The 13,773-nt window shown below is 44.9% G+C and overlaps 1 protein-coding gene across 19 annotated transcripts in view; it reads right to left on the bottom strand.

Moving 5' to 3' along the window:
• Positions 1-13,773, bottom strand: part of BAZ2B (bromodomain adjacent to zinc finger domain 2B) — a 288,601-nt gene that overhangs the window by 212,503 nt on the left and 62,325 nt on the right. For 16 of the 19 annotated variants that reach the window (XM_019480273.2, XM_014599410.3, XM_019480279.2 and 13 more), the window contains one exon: positions 12,728-12,770. The exons of the other annotated variants lie outside the window; for them this stretch is intronic. The gene's annotated coding sequence lies outside the window, so the exon portion shown is untranslated. The remainder of the gene's footprint in view (positions 1-12,727; positions 12,771-13,773) is intronic. 19 annotated transcript variants of the gene reach the window in all.

The raw sequence follows: 13,773 nt of genomic DNA, 5'->3' as shown, positions 1-13,773 counted from the left end.
AATATTAATTTTTAAAAGATGTAATTGCATTCTGCCTTCTATTTAAGGCAGGTATGCTTATTACAAACACTTAAAATAGTGTTAAAAGAACTTATTATTCTTCGTTTCTCAGTCAATTATAATTATTGTTATTATGCTGAAGTAAAGATGTAATTAAATCTGCAGGTGCTGTACATATACAAAGGTGGTGAATTCTTATGCTCCTTTTGGGATGAGTTATTTTGGAAACACTATTTTTTGTCTCCAAAATGTCCTTGTCTAATCAAATTGTACATTTTCTTCCTCTGAAAAGGCAAACAGATATTTTGCAAAACTAAGAAAATCAATGCCATGCCTTCCTGAGGTGGAAGGAGGCAATTTGGGAATGCGCAAAAGTAAGGCAGATCCCTCCCGCGGCACCAGGCACAACCTCACAAGAACTTTCTGTGCCCTTCTAACTGGGGTATTCAGAAGATGGAAGCAAAGCAACATAGCTGCGCTCTCCTCTAAGAAGAGAAAGACAGTACGGTAGCTGTGAGGTCTGATGTTACAGAAGCTGTGGTAACAGCAGCAGAGCTTCCTAGCACCTCAGCAGTAAAGGGATCCTTTCCTCTTCTCTCCCTAGTGTTCATGTTTTTTACTCCACCCTTTATCAATCATTTCTACTTTGAGCTACTTCCTAGTTCATTCTAATCCAACACATATATTAAATATTGCCTTAATTCAAAGTTTGCCCATCATTATTTTGCTGAAGTTTTGCAGCACGTTTTGAAGCCATATATAGCTGGTTGTTGAATACTGGGATGCTTATCTAATTCATCTCAAATATTTTGCAAATATGTTCTCTAGTGAGTTAACAGCATAGACTCAGGTAAAGCAATGGCTTCCCTGTAGAAAAAAAGGAATTTCTTTGGTAATTTATTTGGACTGGTGGCAGAAATATCTAATATCTAAAGAGCCACCCATGACCATAGATAGCTTTGGTTAAAAAAAGTATTTTCTCCAAAATTCAAGTTAAGATATCTATTTACAATCCTGCTATAACCTCACTTTAGATTTGCCAGGCAAGATCTCATTTGATAGCTCTGAAGCTTAAAAACAAAAAAATGAATATGTAACTTTTCTCTAATTGCTTTATGGGGTCTGCTACTGAATGCAATATTCTCCCATCTGCACAGGCCTGTCTGGTAATGTGTATGGGGCTCAAAACTGTGGTTGGATTCTAAAGCCTCTTCTGTCCTCCCAGTTGTCTACCAATTATCTAGAAAAAATCTACTCCAAGTATTATATCACAATCTACTTAGCTGGTCTTTCAAATTTACAATATTTGGTGACAAAACTTTTAAGGCACATTCTTGTCATTCAAACTAAATGCTCAAGAAATGACTGGATCACTAAATCAACTTTAATTCTTTCCAGAGAAGCAAAGTGGGAAAATTTTCCCTTCACAACTGCTTGTCTCTTGATGAGGGTGCAGTAGAGTATCTGACCTAGTGTGCACACATTGGTCAGTAGCCCTTTGAATTTTAAGGCTGCTCTCATTTCTAGACCATTGGTATTTATATTTGTTTCTGGTCTGAAGCTTGCAACAGTCTTGCCGCAATTGGTATTTTGTCTATGGTGAATTATGGTAAGGTGTCTGGCACATCAGACACAGACTGTATGCTCGCTGCACACAGACACAGTTTGAGGGTTTTTCACCCCCTTTTCATCTGGGTGCTGCAACGCATCCCAAGTAGGTTCCTTTAAATGTCTCCAGAAGGCATAGGAGCCTCACTCCACAGCTCAGCTCCATCTGGACTAGGGACAGAAATTACACATAGATTGGTGTAAGTAATTGGAAACGAGCTCAAATATGTAACACAACAGAAGTTCAGTGCACATAAACCATTTTCAACATGGCTGAAACCAGTTTAAGATAAACCTGATGGATGTAATATCCAACTTTACTGATTTAAGTTAAATCAGTTTAATTACTTCTATTGCAGATCCCTGCCTCCCCCCCTGCCCCTGATTCAGGTTAACTCACAGTTCCCCACCTTCCTCCAGGATGCTTTGCACCTCCCAGCAACCCCCCCACCCCCTTGCAGGGTGGGTGGGCTTGCTCCAGGCAAACAGGGAAGTGTGCTCTAGCGCCCCCTGGCTTCCAGTCTGGGCCACTGGAGGTATGTAGCTGCATTTCTGGAATCAAAAAGTGAGCGCGTCTGTTCACTTGCTTATTGGTTCAATCTCTAGCTTTTTCACTGTCTGTATTTAGACCTGGTCCCCACAGAAGGAGTTAAGCTGCAGGGAAGTAAGTGTACAAGCATTCATTCTCTAAAGAGAAAAACTCCCTTAGGAGCAATTTCTAACTGGTTATAAGCAGACTATTTCTCTCCTGGAGCCACCATTTTCCATCTGCGAGAAACAGCATGAACGCTTGTATGTTCTGGGAGAACAGTGATGCTCCTGATAGAAACATAGGCTGCTTACAGACGTGGAAACAAAAAACAAACAAAAAAACCCAGCACACCCACACACCAAAAGCAGCACATGCCCAACAGAGGCATCATGTTAGTTTGATCCTAGCTGCCCCACATCTGCATAGCTTGAGCACTTCAGCAGGGCTTTTTGGTGCTTGTATCTAATAGATGATTTAACCAGCTATTAGATAAAAGTGCCAGAAAGCCATGCTGAAGTGCCTGATCTATACAGATGCTGGGGAGCCAGGTCAAACTAATATACTTTCTCTTCTGGTAAAGTGCTGCTTTGTTCCCCCCCCCCCCCCCGAGTCTGCCAGCAGCCATAATGCTTGTACACACCCAGTTACAAGCACTTTCAAATCACCTACACTCTGCAGCTTTAATACACACGAGTCTTTGGTGGCAGTGGTTAGCGATAAAAGGAATACCTGCTTTTGCTGGGTGCAAACTGGCATGATCAAGAACCTAAATTCATTTTCAACTCCAAAGTGGCACATTGCAATTTTTCACAATGTATGTAAGAATAAGGATTCATTAACTGCCACCTTACTTTTACATACAAAAAACTAGAACTCTTGGTTCCAAAATTATACCTTTTATTAGACCAACTGGAAAATGGCAAGAAACTTGTCCTTTCCTGCAAGCTTTCGGAATCAAAGTCCCTTCGTCAGGCTCTGGGAAAAGTATAGATGGTACAAGATGGTAAAAAGTCCCCATAGGTAGGAAATAAACTTCATTTTTGCACAGAGGGAGCTGAAGATGGAAGACTGTCCCTCTGGGTTCATGACAGTGTCTTTGTGAGCTGTGTTGAGTAGCTCTTTGATGTGTTGATCAGGTAGAATTCCTTCAGTGGAGGTTTGAGATGGCAGGCAGAGAGGTAAAAAAAAAAAAAAAAACCCAAAAAAACTTCCTTGCTGTTCTGCAGTGAAGTTTACTTTTACCATACTTCGAGGCATTTTCTCCCTTAACCTGCAACTTATGTAAGGTGATATATATCTCTTAAATTTAGTACATAAAACATGTACCATCTACCAATAAGTAGTGTTTTTATTACCATATTGCTCATTATATAAAGTAACCATTTCCTAAGTGTAGACTTCAAAAATGCCACTGCTAATTAGGGGTGGGTGAAACGGGCCGTATTTGATTTGGATTTGACTCAAATCCCGGACAGTGATTTGATTAGTTGATTTGGATTACCGTCTCTGATTTGACTCGGCTGAATCCGAATCTGAAGATTCAATGCTGATTCAGCAAATCAGCAATTCAGACACAGACATAGCTTTAAATATTTTTTCTACATACCTTGAGGTACGAGGCATGGCTTGCGAATGTTGTGATGCTGGGGCAGAGGGAGCATCCCGCAGGAGCATGGGGGGCCCCCTGTGTGCTCTGTGGCAAACACAGAAGTGGACTGGAAGAACTTCCAATCCATGTCCGGATCTGCTGCTGAGCACACAGGGCCCCCCCCCCCCGCACCTCCTTGGCTCGGGAATCAGCCGTGGCAGGGACCCCGAGTGCCCTCCCAGACCCAGGAGGCACCACTCGTCGAGCCAGGAGGGTGCGGGGGGGGGTGCCTACTCGCTTCCCAGCAGACCTGGAAGTGGACCAGAAGTGCTTCTAGTCCACTCCTGGGTCTGCTGCCAAGCGTGCTGGGGAGCTCCCCATGGTCCTGTGGGACACTCCATTCACTCCACCATCACAGCGTTGACGAGCCACATGGTTCCTTAAGGTATGTAGAAAAAGCATTTAAAGCTGTGCCTACGTCTGAATCTCTGAACCTTTCCGAATCAATTTGAAGGGTTCCGATTCGATTTGGAGAGATTAAAGGGTCTCCTGATTCAATCTGGATTCGGAGATTTGGCCACCAAATTGGGCCAAATCTCCGCCGAATCGAATCAGGGACCGAAGCTTCACACAGCCCTACTGCTGACAGAGTATATTCTTCCTAGATTTAATCATTCTTCTTTGCCAAGAGATCAAATAATTTCACTGTGACCATATCTATGTGCATAGAATAAATTGCTGTATTGCGTTTACACAAAGCATCTCCCAACGATGAACCTAAGCAAGCTTTTGGATACTTTTACACGTCCTCTATTTTTAAGAATCTTAAAGAAAGCTCTAAAAAAAAAAAAAAAAAGACAAACATTTACAGGACTTTTTTCTGTTCTCCAAGTATATGCTAAAAGGAAAGAAATCAGTGCGTCAAATTTACCATTTATTAAGCATGTCTTCTTCTCATCCTATTGAGTTGTTTTTGTTTACGGTCAAAGGTGACACTGGCTGATCAACAGAGCAGCAGCTCAGCTGCAGGCAGTTAACCACAAGAAACAGTTATCAGCAGGCCTAGTACCATGAACAGATGAGGTGACACCTTCCCCTCACAGCCCTGGACCTGGCCTAAAGGCAGTGAGTCCCAAGGTGAAGAAGGGTAGGCTCACTGCTAACCATTGAAGGGAACTCATGAGAAGTCAATGACAATTTTTTAACTTTAGTAATGATTTGATATTTTCAATATCTTTGCAAGGGGCTCGGGAGCAGAGTGCAGCCAGCACACACGTGCCCCCCAACCCAAGTCACCATCAGCGGAGGTGACGGTGACAGCAGCTGATACAGCTGATCCAGGTAAGCGCAGGGGGCGGGGGGGAGGAACCGGAATAGCTGTATAGGATCCCTCTTATCTGAGCCCCCTGAATCCCTCTTATCCGAGCCGGCAGGGAGCCATGCTCCCAAGCCACACACGGGCATGGGGCAGCAGAAAGGCAGGGGAGCAGGCTGGGGGGGGCACTTCCCCATGGGGAGGGGGACTCCCAGGGCTGTTCCCCGGGGGCTTTTGGGCTCTGGACACCCCCAGGAACCTGGTAACTGGGTAACCGGTACCAGTACCCGGGACTCTCCCACGGGAGGGGGCAGAGCAGCCGGCAGGCACTTCTGGGGAAACCTGGGGTGCGCTGATTGGCTGAGGGAGGGAGCACAGGAAATTCAAACCGCAGCCCTTTAAAAGCCACAGTTCGCCCTTGCCCCCGGCAATCGGGGCTCAGGAGCAGAGTGGGCTCACGTGTGCAACCAGCACACGTGTGCCCCCCATCCCAACTCAACGGCAGCAGAGGAGGCAGCAGCAGTGGCAACAACAGCAGCTGATACAGCTGATCCAGGTAAGTGTGAGGGAGAAGGAAGCTGGCACAGCTGTAGAGGATCCAGAGGGGGAGCCCCCTGGATCCCTCTTACCTGAGCCAGCAGGGAGCTGCGCTCCTAAGCCGCGCGTGAGGAGTGCGCACAAACAGAGCATGCAAACAGGCGCGCTCTGAGACGGCGCGCTAGTGTTTGCGCCAGTGTTTGCACAAGGCAAGCACGCAGCAGTAACCAGAAGGAACCTCCAGCAAGAGAGGTTCCTTCTGGTTACTGCTGGAGAGCACAGCTCCACGGACATGGTAAGGATGCGGAGTGCAGCTGCTAGGGGTTCCACCCTGGTGGCACCACCTGCCCTGGGCTCCTCTGAGGCCTCCACCCAGATGGAGCTCACAGTAGGGTTGGTGGCCCCCTGCCCCCTTTCTGTGGGGGTGGCCTGGTGGGGACGCAGAGGCCAGTAGTGGGAGAGGGGTCTGGTGGCTCCCTCACCTGCCCCTCCTGTGCTCGACTTCAGAGGTAGGGGAGCTCCAAGCTGAGGTGAGCAGGCTGCAGGGGATCAGGGCTGTAGAGGACAAGATTGACACCTATTTCTGTTACTGCAGGACCAACTGTCCTGCGTACAGGCCCCCCAGGAGAGAAGCACAACAGAGGAGTGGCAGAAGGTGCCCACCAGACCCAGGACTGCTCAAGCTAGCGTGGTGGAGACTCCCCAAGTACGACTCAGGAACAGATACGAGGCCCTGGCAGCCTTGGAGAAGGACAAAGAAGATGTCTCCGGGAGGGATGGTGCCACTCCATGCATGACACAGACGGTGCAGAGAGGGAGCACCAGGAGGAAGAAATGCTAGGTCCTCATCATCGGAGATTCCATCCTGAGGGGAACGGAGGGTCCCACCTGCCAGCCTGAACCCATGGCACAGGAGGCCTGCTACATGCATGGGGCTTGGATTCAGGATGTCACAGAGAGGATCCCAGCCTTCATTGGAACCTTGGACCAGTACCCCATGGTCCTAATCCACATGGGAACAAATGACGCGGCCAGGGGCAACCCAGACGGCATCATGAAGGACTTTGAGGCCTTGCGGGCCAAGCTCAAGGAGCTGGGGGCACAGGTGGTATTCTCCTCTATTCTCTGGTAACTAGACGCAGATGACGTCACGAGGCCTGCATCAATAAGGTCAACTGGAGGCTTCAGAGTTGGTGCCACCAGGCAGGCCTCGGGTTTCTGGACAACAACCTGCATTTTCACGCAGGGGGCATGCTTGGGTGAAATGGGCTTCACCTCTCCCCTAAAGGCAAGCGCGTCTTCTCTTTCAGGTTGGCTGATTTCATACGGCATGTTTTAAAACTAGCTTTGCTCGGAGATGGGGCCACAGGAGGACACGAGGACACCTCCCAGCCAAGACACATGATGAGCACAAGAAGTACCCAGGTAAGTGGTAAGTGACAATGGTCCGGATAGTCCTAGGAATCGGGGGGGGGGGGGGGGGGGGTGCATGCACCAACAGGAGGCATGCCTTTACACTAATGCTCAAAGTATGGGGAATAAGCAGGAGGAACTCGCCCTCCGGATAGCTAGTACAAACCCAGACATAGTATGGCTCACTGAAACCTGGTGGGATTTAACCCATGATTGGGTGGTAAACAGTAGGTGCTACATACTACATAGGCAGAATAGAACGGGGAGGAAAGGCGGGGGTGTGGCACTCTACGTCACAGAGCAATACACATCCTCAACTAACAGGATGGGGTCAGAGGAGGGACAGGCTGAAGTGCTCTGGGTCAGAATACAAGGGGGTCACGGGGAAAGGGACTTAATGGCGGGTGTCTACTACAAACCACCCAACCAGAGGGAAGAGTTGGACCAGGAATTCTCGGGTCAGCTCAAGGAGGCAGTTAAGTCGAGGAACATGGTCGTCATGGGCGATCTAAACTACCTGGACATTTGCTGGGAGGAGCAGTCAGCCAGGTCTGACCGCTCATGAAGGTTCCTTGCTGGGATACAAGACCTCCACCTAACCCAGGAGGTGCACAGTCCCACCAGGGGGAATTACCTGCTGGACCTGGACCTGGTCCTGGCCACAGGCGATGACCTGGTGAGGGGACTGAGGGTTCTTGACCACCTGGGCGATAGCAATCATTGCCTACTGGAATTCACCATACAGCGCAGGGTGTCAAGAGCCTGCAGCAAAGCAGTAGCTCTTGAGTTCAGAAGGGCTGACTTCAATGAGATTGGTAGGAGAGGCACTGAGGTCCTGGAGAGTAGGGCAACTAGGTGTCCAAGACGAGTGGTCATTCCTTAAGGAGATGATCCTCCGAGCCCAAGGGGTGGCAGTCCCAACGCAAGTCAAAGGGGGCAAGAGTGCTCAAAAGCCCCCTTGGCTCACCAAAGGCACTCAGGAACGTCTAAAAGCCAAAAAGGAGGTATACATCCAGTGGAAGGGGTGGTGCTATCACCAAAGAGGATTATACCTCCATAGCGCAAGTCTGTAGGGTGGCTGTTAGGAAGGCTAAGGCAGAGACGGAACTAGGGCTAGCAACAAGGATCAAGAACAACAAAAAGTCCTTTTTTAAATACAATAGGAAGTAAAAAGAAGGCACCAGGCAACATGGGGCCCCTGCAGGATATGCTTGGCAATCCGGTGGTTGCACCAGATGAAAAAGCAGACCTTTTTAACAAATTCTTTGCTTCCATTTTTCTGAGCAGGGACCAGGACTTCTCCCCCACCGGGATTCAGGACGGACTCAGGAGTGACTCTGCCAGGCCTAAGGTCAGGGAGGACCGAGTTAAGGTACTTCTGGAGAGGCTGGATGTGTTCAAATCAGCAGGTCCAGACACTCTCCACCCTAGGGTGCTGAGGGAATTGGCAGGGGTTATCGTAGGGCCCCTGGCATGGCTTTACGAGCACTTGTGGTACTCTGGCCAGGTGCCAGAAGAAAGCCAATGTGGTCCCTATTTTCAAAAAAGGGAGGAGGGAGGACCCAGGCAATTATAGGCTCATTAGTCTTACTTCAATTCTGGGGAAGCTCTTTGAGAAAATTATCCAGGAGCACATCTGAGGGACCAGCAGGGGGGAGGATGCTCAAGGGCAACCAGCATGGGTTCATTAAGGACAGGTCCTGTCAGACCAACCTTATAGCCTTCTACCATCAGGTCACAAAATCATTGGACGCAGGTGTCGTGGTGGATGTAGTCTTTCTGGACTTCAGGAAGGCCTTTGGCACCATCTCCCACTCCATTCTCATTAAAAAGCTAGGTGACTGTGGCATTGATGCCTAGCTACACAGTCAGATGGGTGGCAAATTGGCTAGGGGACCGCATCCAGAGAGTGGTGCTGGATAGGTCACATTCAACCTGGACGGAGGTGGGCAGTGGAGTCCCGCAGGGCCCCCTCAGGCCCGTACTGTTCAATTTATTTAGTAGCAACTTGGACGAGGGGGTGAAATGCACCCTGTTCAAATTCGCTGACGACACCAAGATTTGGGGTGAGGTGGACATGCTAGAAGGGAGGGACAGGATACAACTGGACCTGGACGGGTTACAGGGGCGGGCAAATGCGAATGGAATGGGATTCAATACTGACAAGTGCAGGGTGCTGCACTTGGGCAGAAAAAACCAGCAGCATACCTACAGGCTGGGGAACTCCATTCTCAAAAGCACAGTGGCAGAAAGAGATCTTGGAGTCATTATTGATTCTAAAATGAACATGGGCCACCAATGTGAGGACACGGTCAGCAAGGCTAACCACACCTTGTCATGTATCCACAGGTGCATCATGAGCAGGTCCAAGGAGATGATCCTCCCCCTCTATGCAACACTGGTCAGGCCGCAGTTGGAGTAGCGCATCCAGTTCTGGGCACCGCACTTCAGGAGGGACAAGGCCAGCATCGAGAGGGTCCAGAGGAGGGACACTCACATGATCGGGGGGCAGCAGGGCAGGCCCTATGAGGAGAGGCTACAGGACCTGAACCTGTTTAGTCTTCACAAAAGAAGGCTGAAAGGGGATCTAGTGGCCTTCTATAAACTTACCAGGGGGGACCAGAGGGGAATGGGCGAGACCCTGTTCCCCTGAGCGCCTCCCGGAGTAACAAGGAATAACGACCACAAGTTGATTCAGAGTAGGTTCAGGCTAGACATCAAGAGGCACTACTTCACAGTCAGGGCAGCCAGGATCTGGAACCAGCTTCTAAGGGAAATAGTGCTGGCTCCTACCATAGGGGTCTTTAAAAGGAGGTTTGATAACTACCTAGCTGGGGTCATATGAGCTTAAACTTACTAAGGGTCATATGAGTCCAGTATTCATTCCTGCCCAGGGCAGGGGGTTGGACTTGATGATCTGCTCAGGTCCCCTCCGACCCTACATCTATGTATCTATGAAGGAAAAAGGCTAGGATATTTTTCCAAAATAAAACTGAGCTTAGCCATGATATGTATAGGTTTCACAGATAAGAGGGCCAGCAGATTGTGTACTTTTTAGACTCCAAAGGTCAGCTTTGTGCAGTCCAAAAACTAGGGCCATTTTAAGACAATTTTATGCCAGCCAAAAAAAGAAAAGAAAACCCGAAACTGAAGCTTCCTCTATCTAAAGACACTCTTCAGAAACGAATGGAGTAGAAGACAGACTTTCACTTGAGATTCTTGCTCTTGAATTAGTAGCCATTCAAAATACCAAATACAGAGAAAAAGCCCCTTTCTTAAAGGAGGGAAAGGGTTACAGATGAAAGCCTGTTCAAGAAAGGAGTTCTTTTGTCAAAACCTTTAAACATGGTCCTACAATATTCTAGCAAGTTTCAGTGCCTGCTGCTTGCAATAAAACTGTAAATCTCCTTGTTGGAAACTAGATACACTCTTCCTGCTTTTTGCCTGGATTTATTATGGCAACCCTCCTTGCTGAGTTGCCTGCTTTTGCATTTTTTTGCAGTTGGTTCAGATTGCTGCTCCCCACACACTTACATATAGTAGGTTATCTTATCATCTCCCTCCTGTTTTGCTATCGCATCACTGGCTGCCTGCTAAGCAATGTATTCACTATAAAATTGTTCTTTTGACCTTTAAATCACTCGTTCCCTCCTATTTAATAGATCTGCTCTCTCCATCTGAACCTGGTCGTTCTTTCAAGTCAGCAGATGCTGGTGGTCTCACTATTTCTAAATATTGTTTGATGTCACAGTAGGGCCTTTATTAGCTTCACTTTCTGCTAAGTTACACAGAGCCAGTTGAAGTCAGAACATACTCCCAACTATTAGGCTTTTAAATCTAACCTTAAATATGATTTTTAGTCAGCATTTTTAGATGATTGTTTTAGCAATTTTTTGTACTACCCATGCTAATTTTAACTTTACTGATTGTAAGGCACCCCTGGGATATAGGCATGAAGGTCGCTACTGAAATACAAGAAGATTGCACTGTATTGTAAAATATTCTTTCTGGACACTAAAGGAAGCTTTTGCTGACCAGAATATCATTGCCTGACACACAGCTAAAATATTTCTGTACAAAATAAAGTGTCTGCTTTTACCTCTATACACTCAACTAATGGTTCATCTGAAGGTACTAAAATTAAATTATAAAATCATTTGAAATCTCTGTCTGAATCTAATTATGTGCTCCTAACAGGTAGCAAGCAAGATGAAGATTAAAAAAAAACTGTTCCAAAGGTTAAGTGCTCTATAGCCAAACACGATTTTTTTTCCTATTTTCCTCAGCACCTATTTCAAGACATCAATTAATAATTTTTAATAGTTAACAATTATTATAAGATATAGGCAGCCCCTAGAAGTGTGATCTAATTATCCTGAAAAGTAATTAAGCTTAAAAAAACACAACACATTTTACTTCCTGTTTGGAACATTCCAACAAACTGTGCTATTAATAATTTAAGATAGCCTATGACCAATAAGCAGCAAAGAATTACAATTGTCATTACATCATTGTTCTATCAGCATTAATTTTTCAAATAATAAATTCCAAATATATTAATATTGATTTTGTAGTTAAATGCTAGTTATATGCTTTAAAACCATCTTCTCTTAACCGCTTGAACTGAACAGGATTTTAAAAAGTCACAAACTGAAAAAACCCATAAGTACTCTGTAGTCAAACAGTATTTCAATATTACACATGGTAAAACTACCAATAACTAGGACATTTGTAGCACAGAGTAACCACACTTCAATTTACTTTCAATTTTAAGTAAACTGAGAAAATTGTGAACTGATAAAGAATTATTTGCACCGAGTAAGTATTTGGAAGACACTGATTTTTAAGCCCCTATCACAATAAATAAGGACTCCATGGCAGGGAGCATGCAATTAGTTGCAAGAATGGGAAAAAAATCTTGCTAATTTGCACTGGTGTGAGGAGACAATATGGAATTACTGAAATTTGTGAATAGCCCATGATGAAATACCTTAAATGAACCATAATGGTAAGAGAATGAAACCTGAGAGAATAGATTTCCTGAGAAATGGCAGCAGCCAATATTTATACATGTAAATTAAGTAGAGAAGAGCAAAGGATGAATTAATGTACAGATTCTATTGTATATGAATGATAATGAACAATTCTTTAGGACAAATTCTGCTGTAAATAACATCAGTGAAATGGCATAACTTAAAGCTGAAAGCTTTGTTCAGTAAAGTATTTACATTTACAGGCACTCTCTCAATGGGACTAGGAGTGCCTATACACATGCTCCAGGGTAGGGAAGGGTGCATTTTAATTAGAGTGGCTCAAAACTGCTCTAATTAAAATGCCATAGCATCACATATATTCAGCGTCCCATGTTTCACAAATAGCCATGAGGCTGCTTTAACTAGAACTCGTTCAACAACCCCCACTGCCCCCACTGCCATTTTTAAACACAGGGTGCTGAATACACGAGACATTGCAGCATGCAACCTCACTTAATCGAGCCTGCTCCAGCACATTATAATCAGAACACGCTGGAGCACATGCATAAGCACCCTGAGAGTCTAAAAGGCTTAATTAGGCACCTGCTTTTGCATATTGCTGAATCAAAGCCTATGAGCAGATTCTGGCCCAATATATAATCTATAAAGTAAATAAAGTATAAACAATATTTTCCCTTTTCCCTGTACAGTTCATGCTGATCAAAACATTATCAGAATGCTAATTGCTTTTTGTCACTTACTGTGATAAATGTGGTCAGTTCTGTGACATTGCTTTTTTGCAAGCTGCAACAGAAAATAGAGTTAATGATCAGCTGACTCATCCTCAAATAATTTTATAAGGACAAATAAAAATGCATTAAATAGAATATTTAAAAATAGTAAAAAAACAAGGTGCACAAAATATTTGCAAGGCATACAAGATACTGTAAATATCTCAGCAATATCTCAAGCAAGTTGTCGAAATAAAAGTAACTTAAGTGTGTTATATGATCAATTTAAGTTTGTTTTGCATGTATTCAATTACAGAACACACACTTTTACTAACATTTTGCTGCGTTTTGAAGCATGTGGTACAACAGTTTTAGCTTTGATATAGAGTCCATTATTAAAAGGCATACTTTCATTAAAGCCTAGGGATTAAATTCTTGCCCCAATAAAAATCAACAGGAGCATTTCAATTGCTTTAACAGGGTCAGAAATGTAACCTCATAGTTCAGAATACCTATCTTTAGCAAGAATATCCCAAGATTCTGCTCACAAAATGAGAGGTAGCTCTGTAAGAGCCTCAGGGACTATCCCCACAGATCTCATTGAAGGACCAAAATCAAAATTAGTAACTGAAAGAATTTAACAGATTTAAGTTACTTTTTGCATTTTTTCAATTTTGAATAATGGAAAGCAGTTGGATTCACATATGCTTACACTTAATTTCACTTTCAATTTCTCTTGCACTGGCACAACTGATACAAGATCTGGGTTGCAAACTTTATGTGGGGGATGCTTACTTGTTAAAGTAGCACAGCTTTCAATTTTTTTTTATTCCATGGAAACATTTCTATTGGGTCTCTGCTTTGTTCAAGCTTTGCTTTTATATAGGACCAAGTTTGATCCCTTTAATACTGTGGAAAACTTTTTATTTTTAATACTGCAGGAAGATTTCAGATGCCTTTGAAAGACAATTATAGTCAACTTTAAATTGACCAAAAGTGCATAGTAATAAAGGTGTTACATAGCATAGCTCAGTAAAAAGGAACCCCTGTAATTTTAACTTTCATACTATGGACCT

This window comes from Alligator mississippiensis, chromosome 4 (assembly GCF_030867095.1).
Source record: "Alligator mississippiensis isolate rAllMis1 chromosome 4, rAllMis1, whole genome shotgun sequence".
In the NCBI taxonomy this organism is placed as follows: domain Eukaryota; kingdom Metazoa; phylum Chordata; order Crocodylia; family Alligatoridae; genus Alligator; species Alligator mississippiensis.
This window is presented reverse-complemented; position numbering and strand designations above follow the sequence as displayed.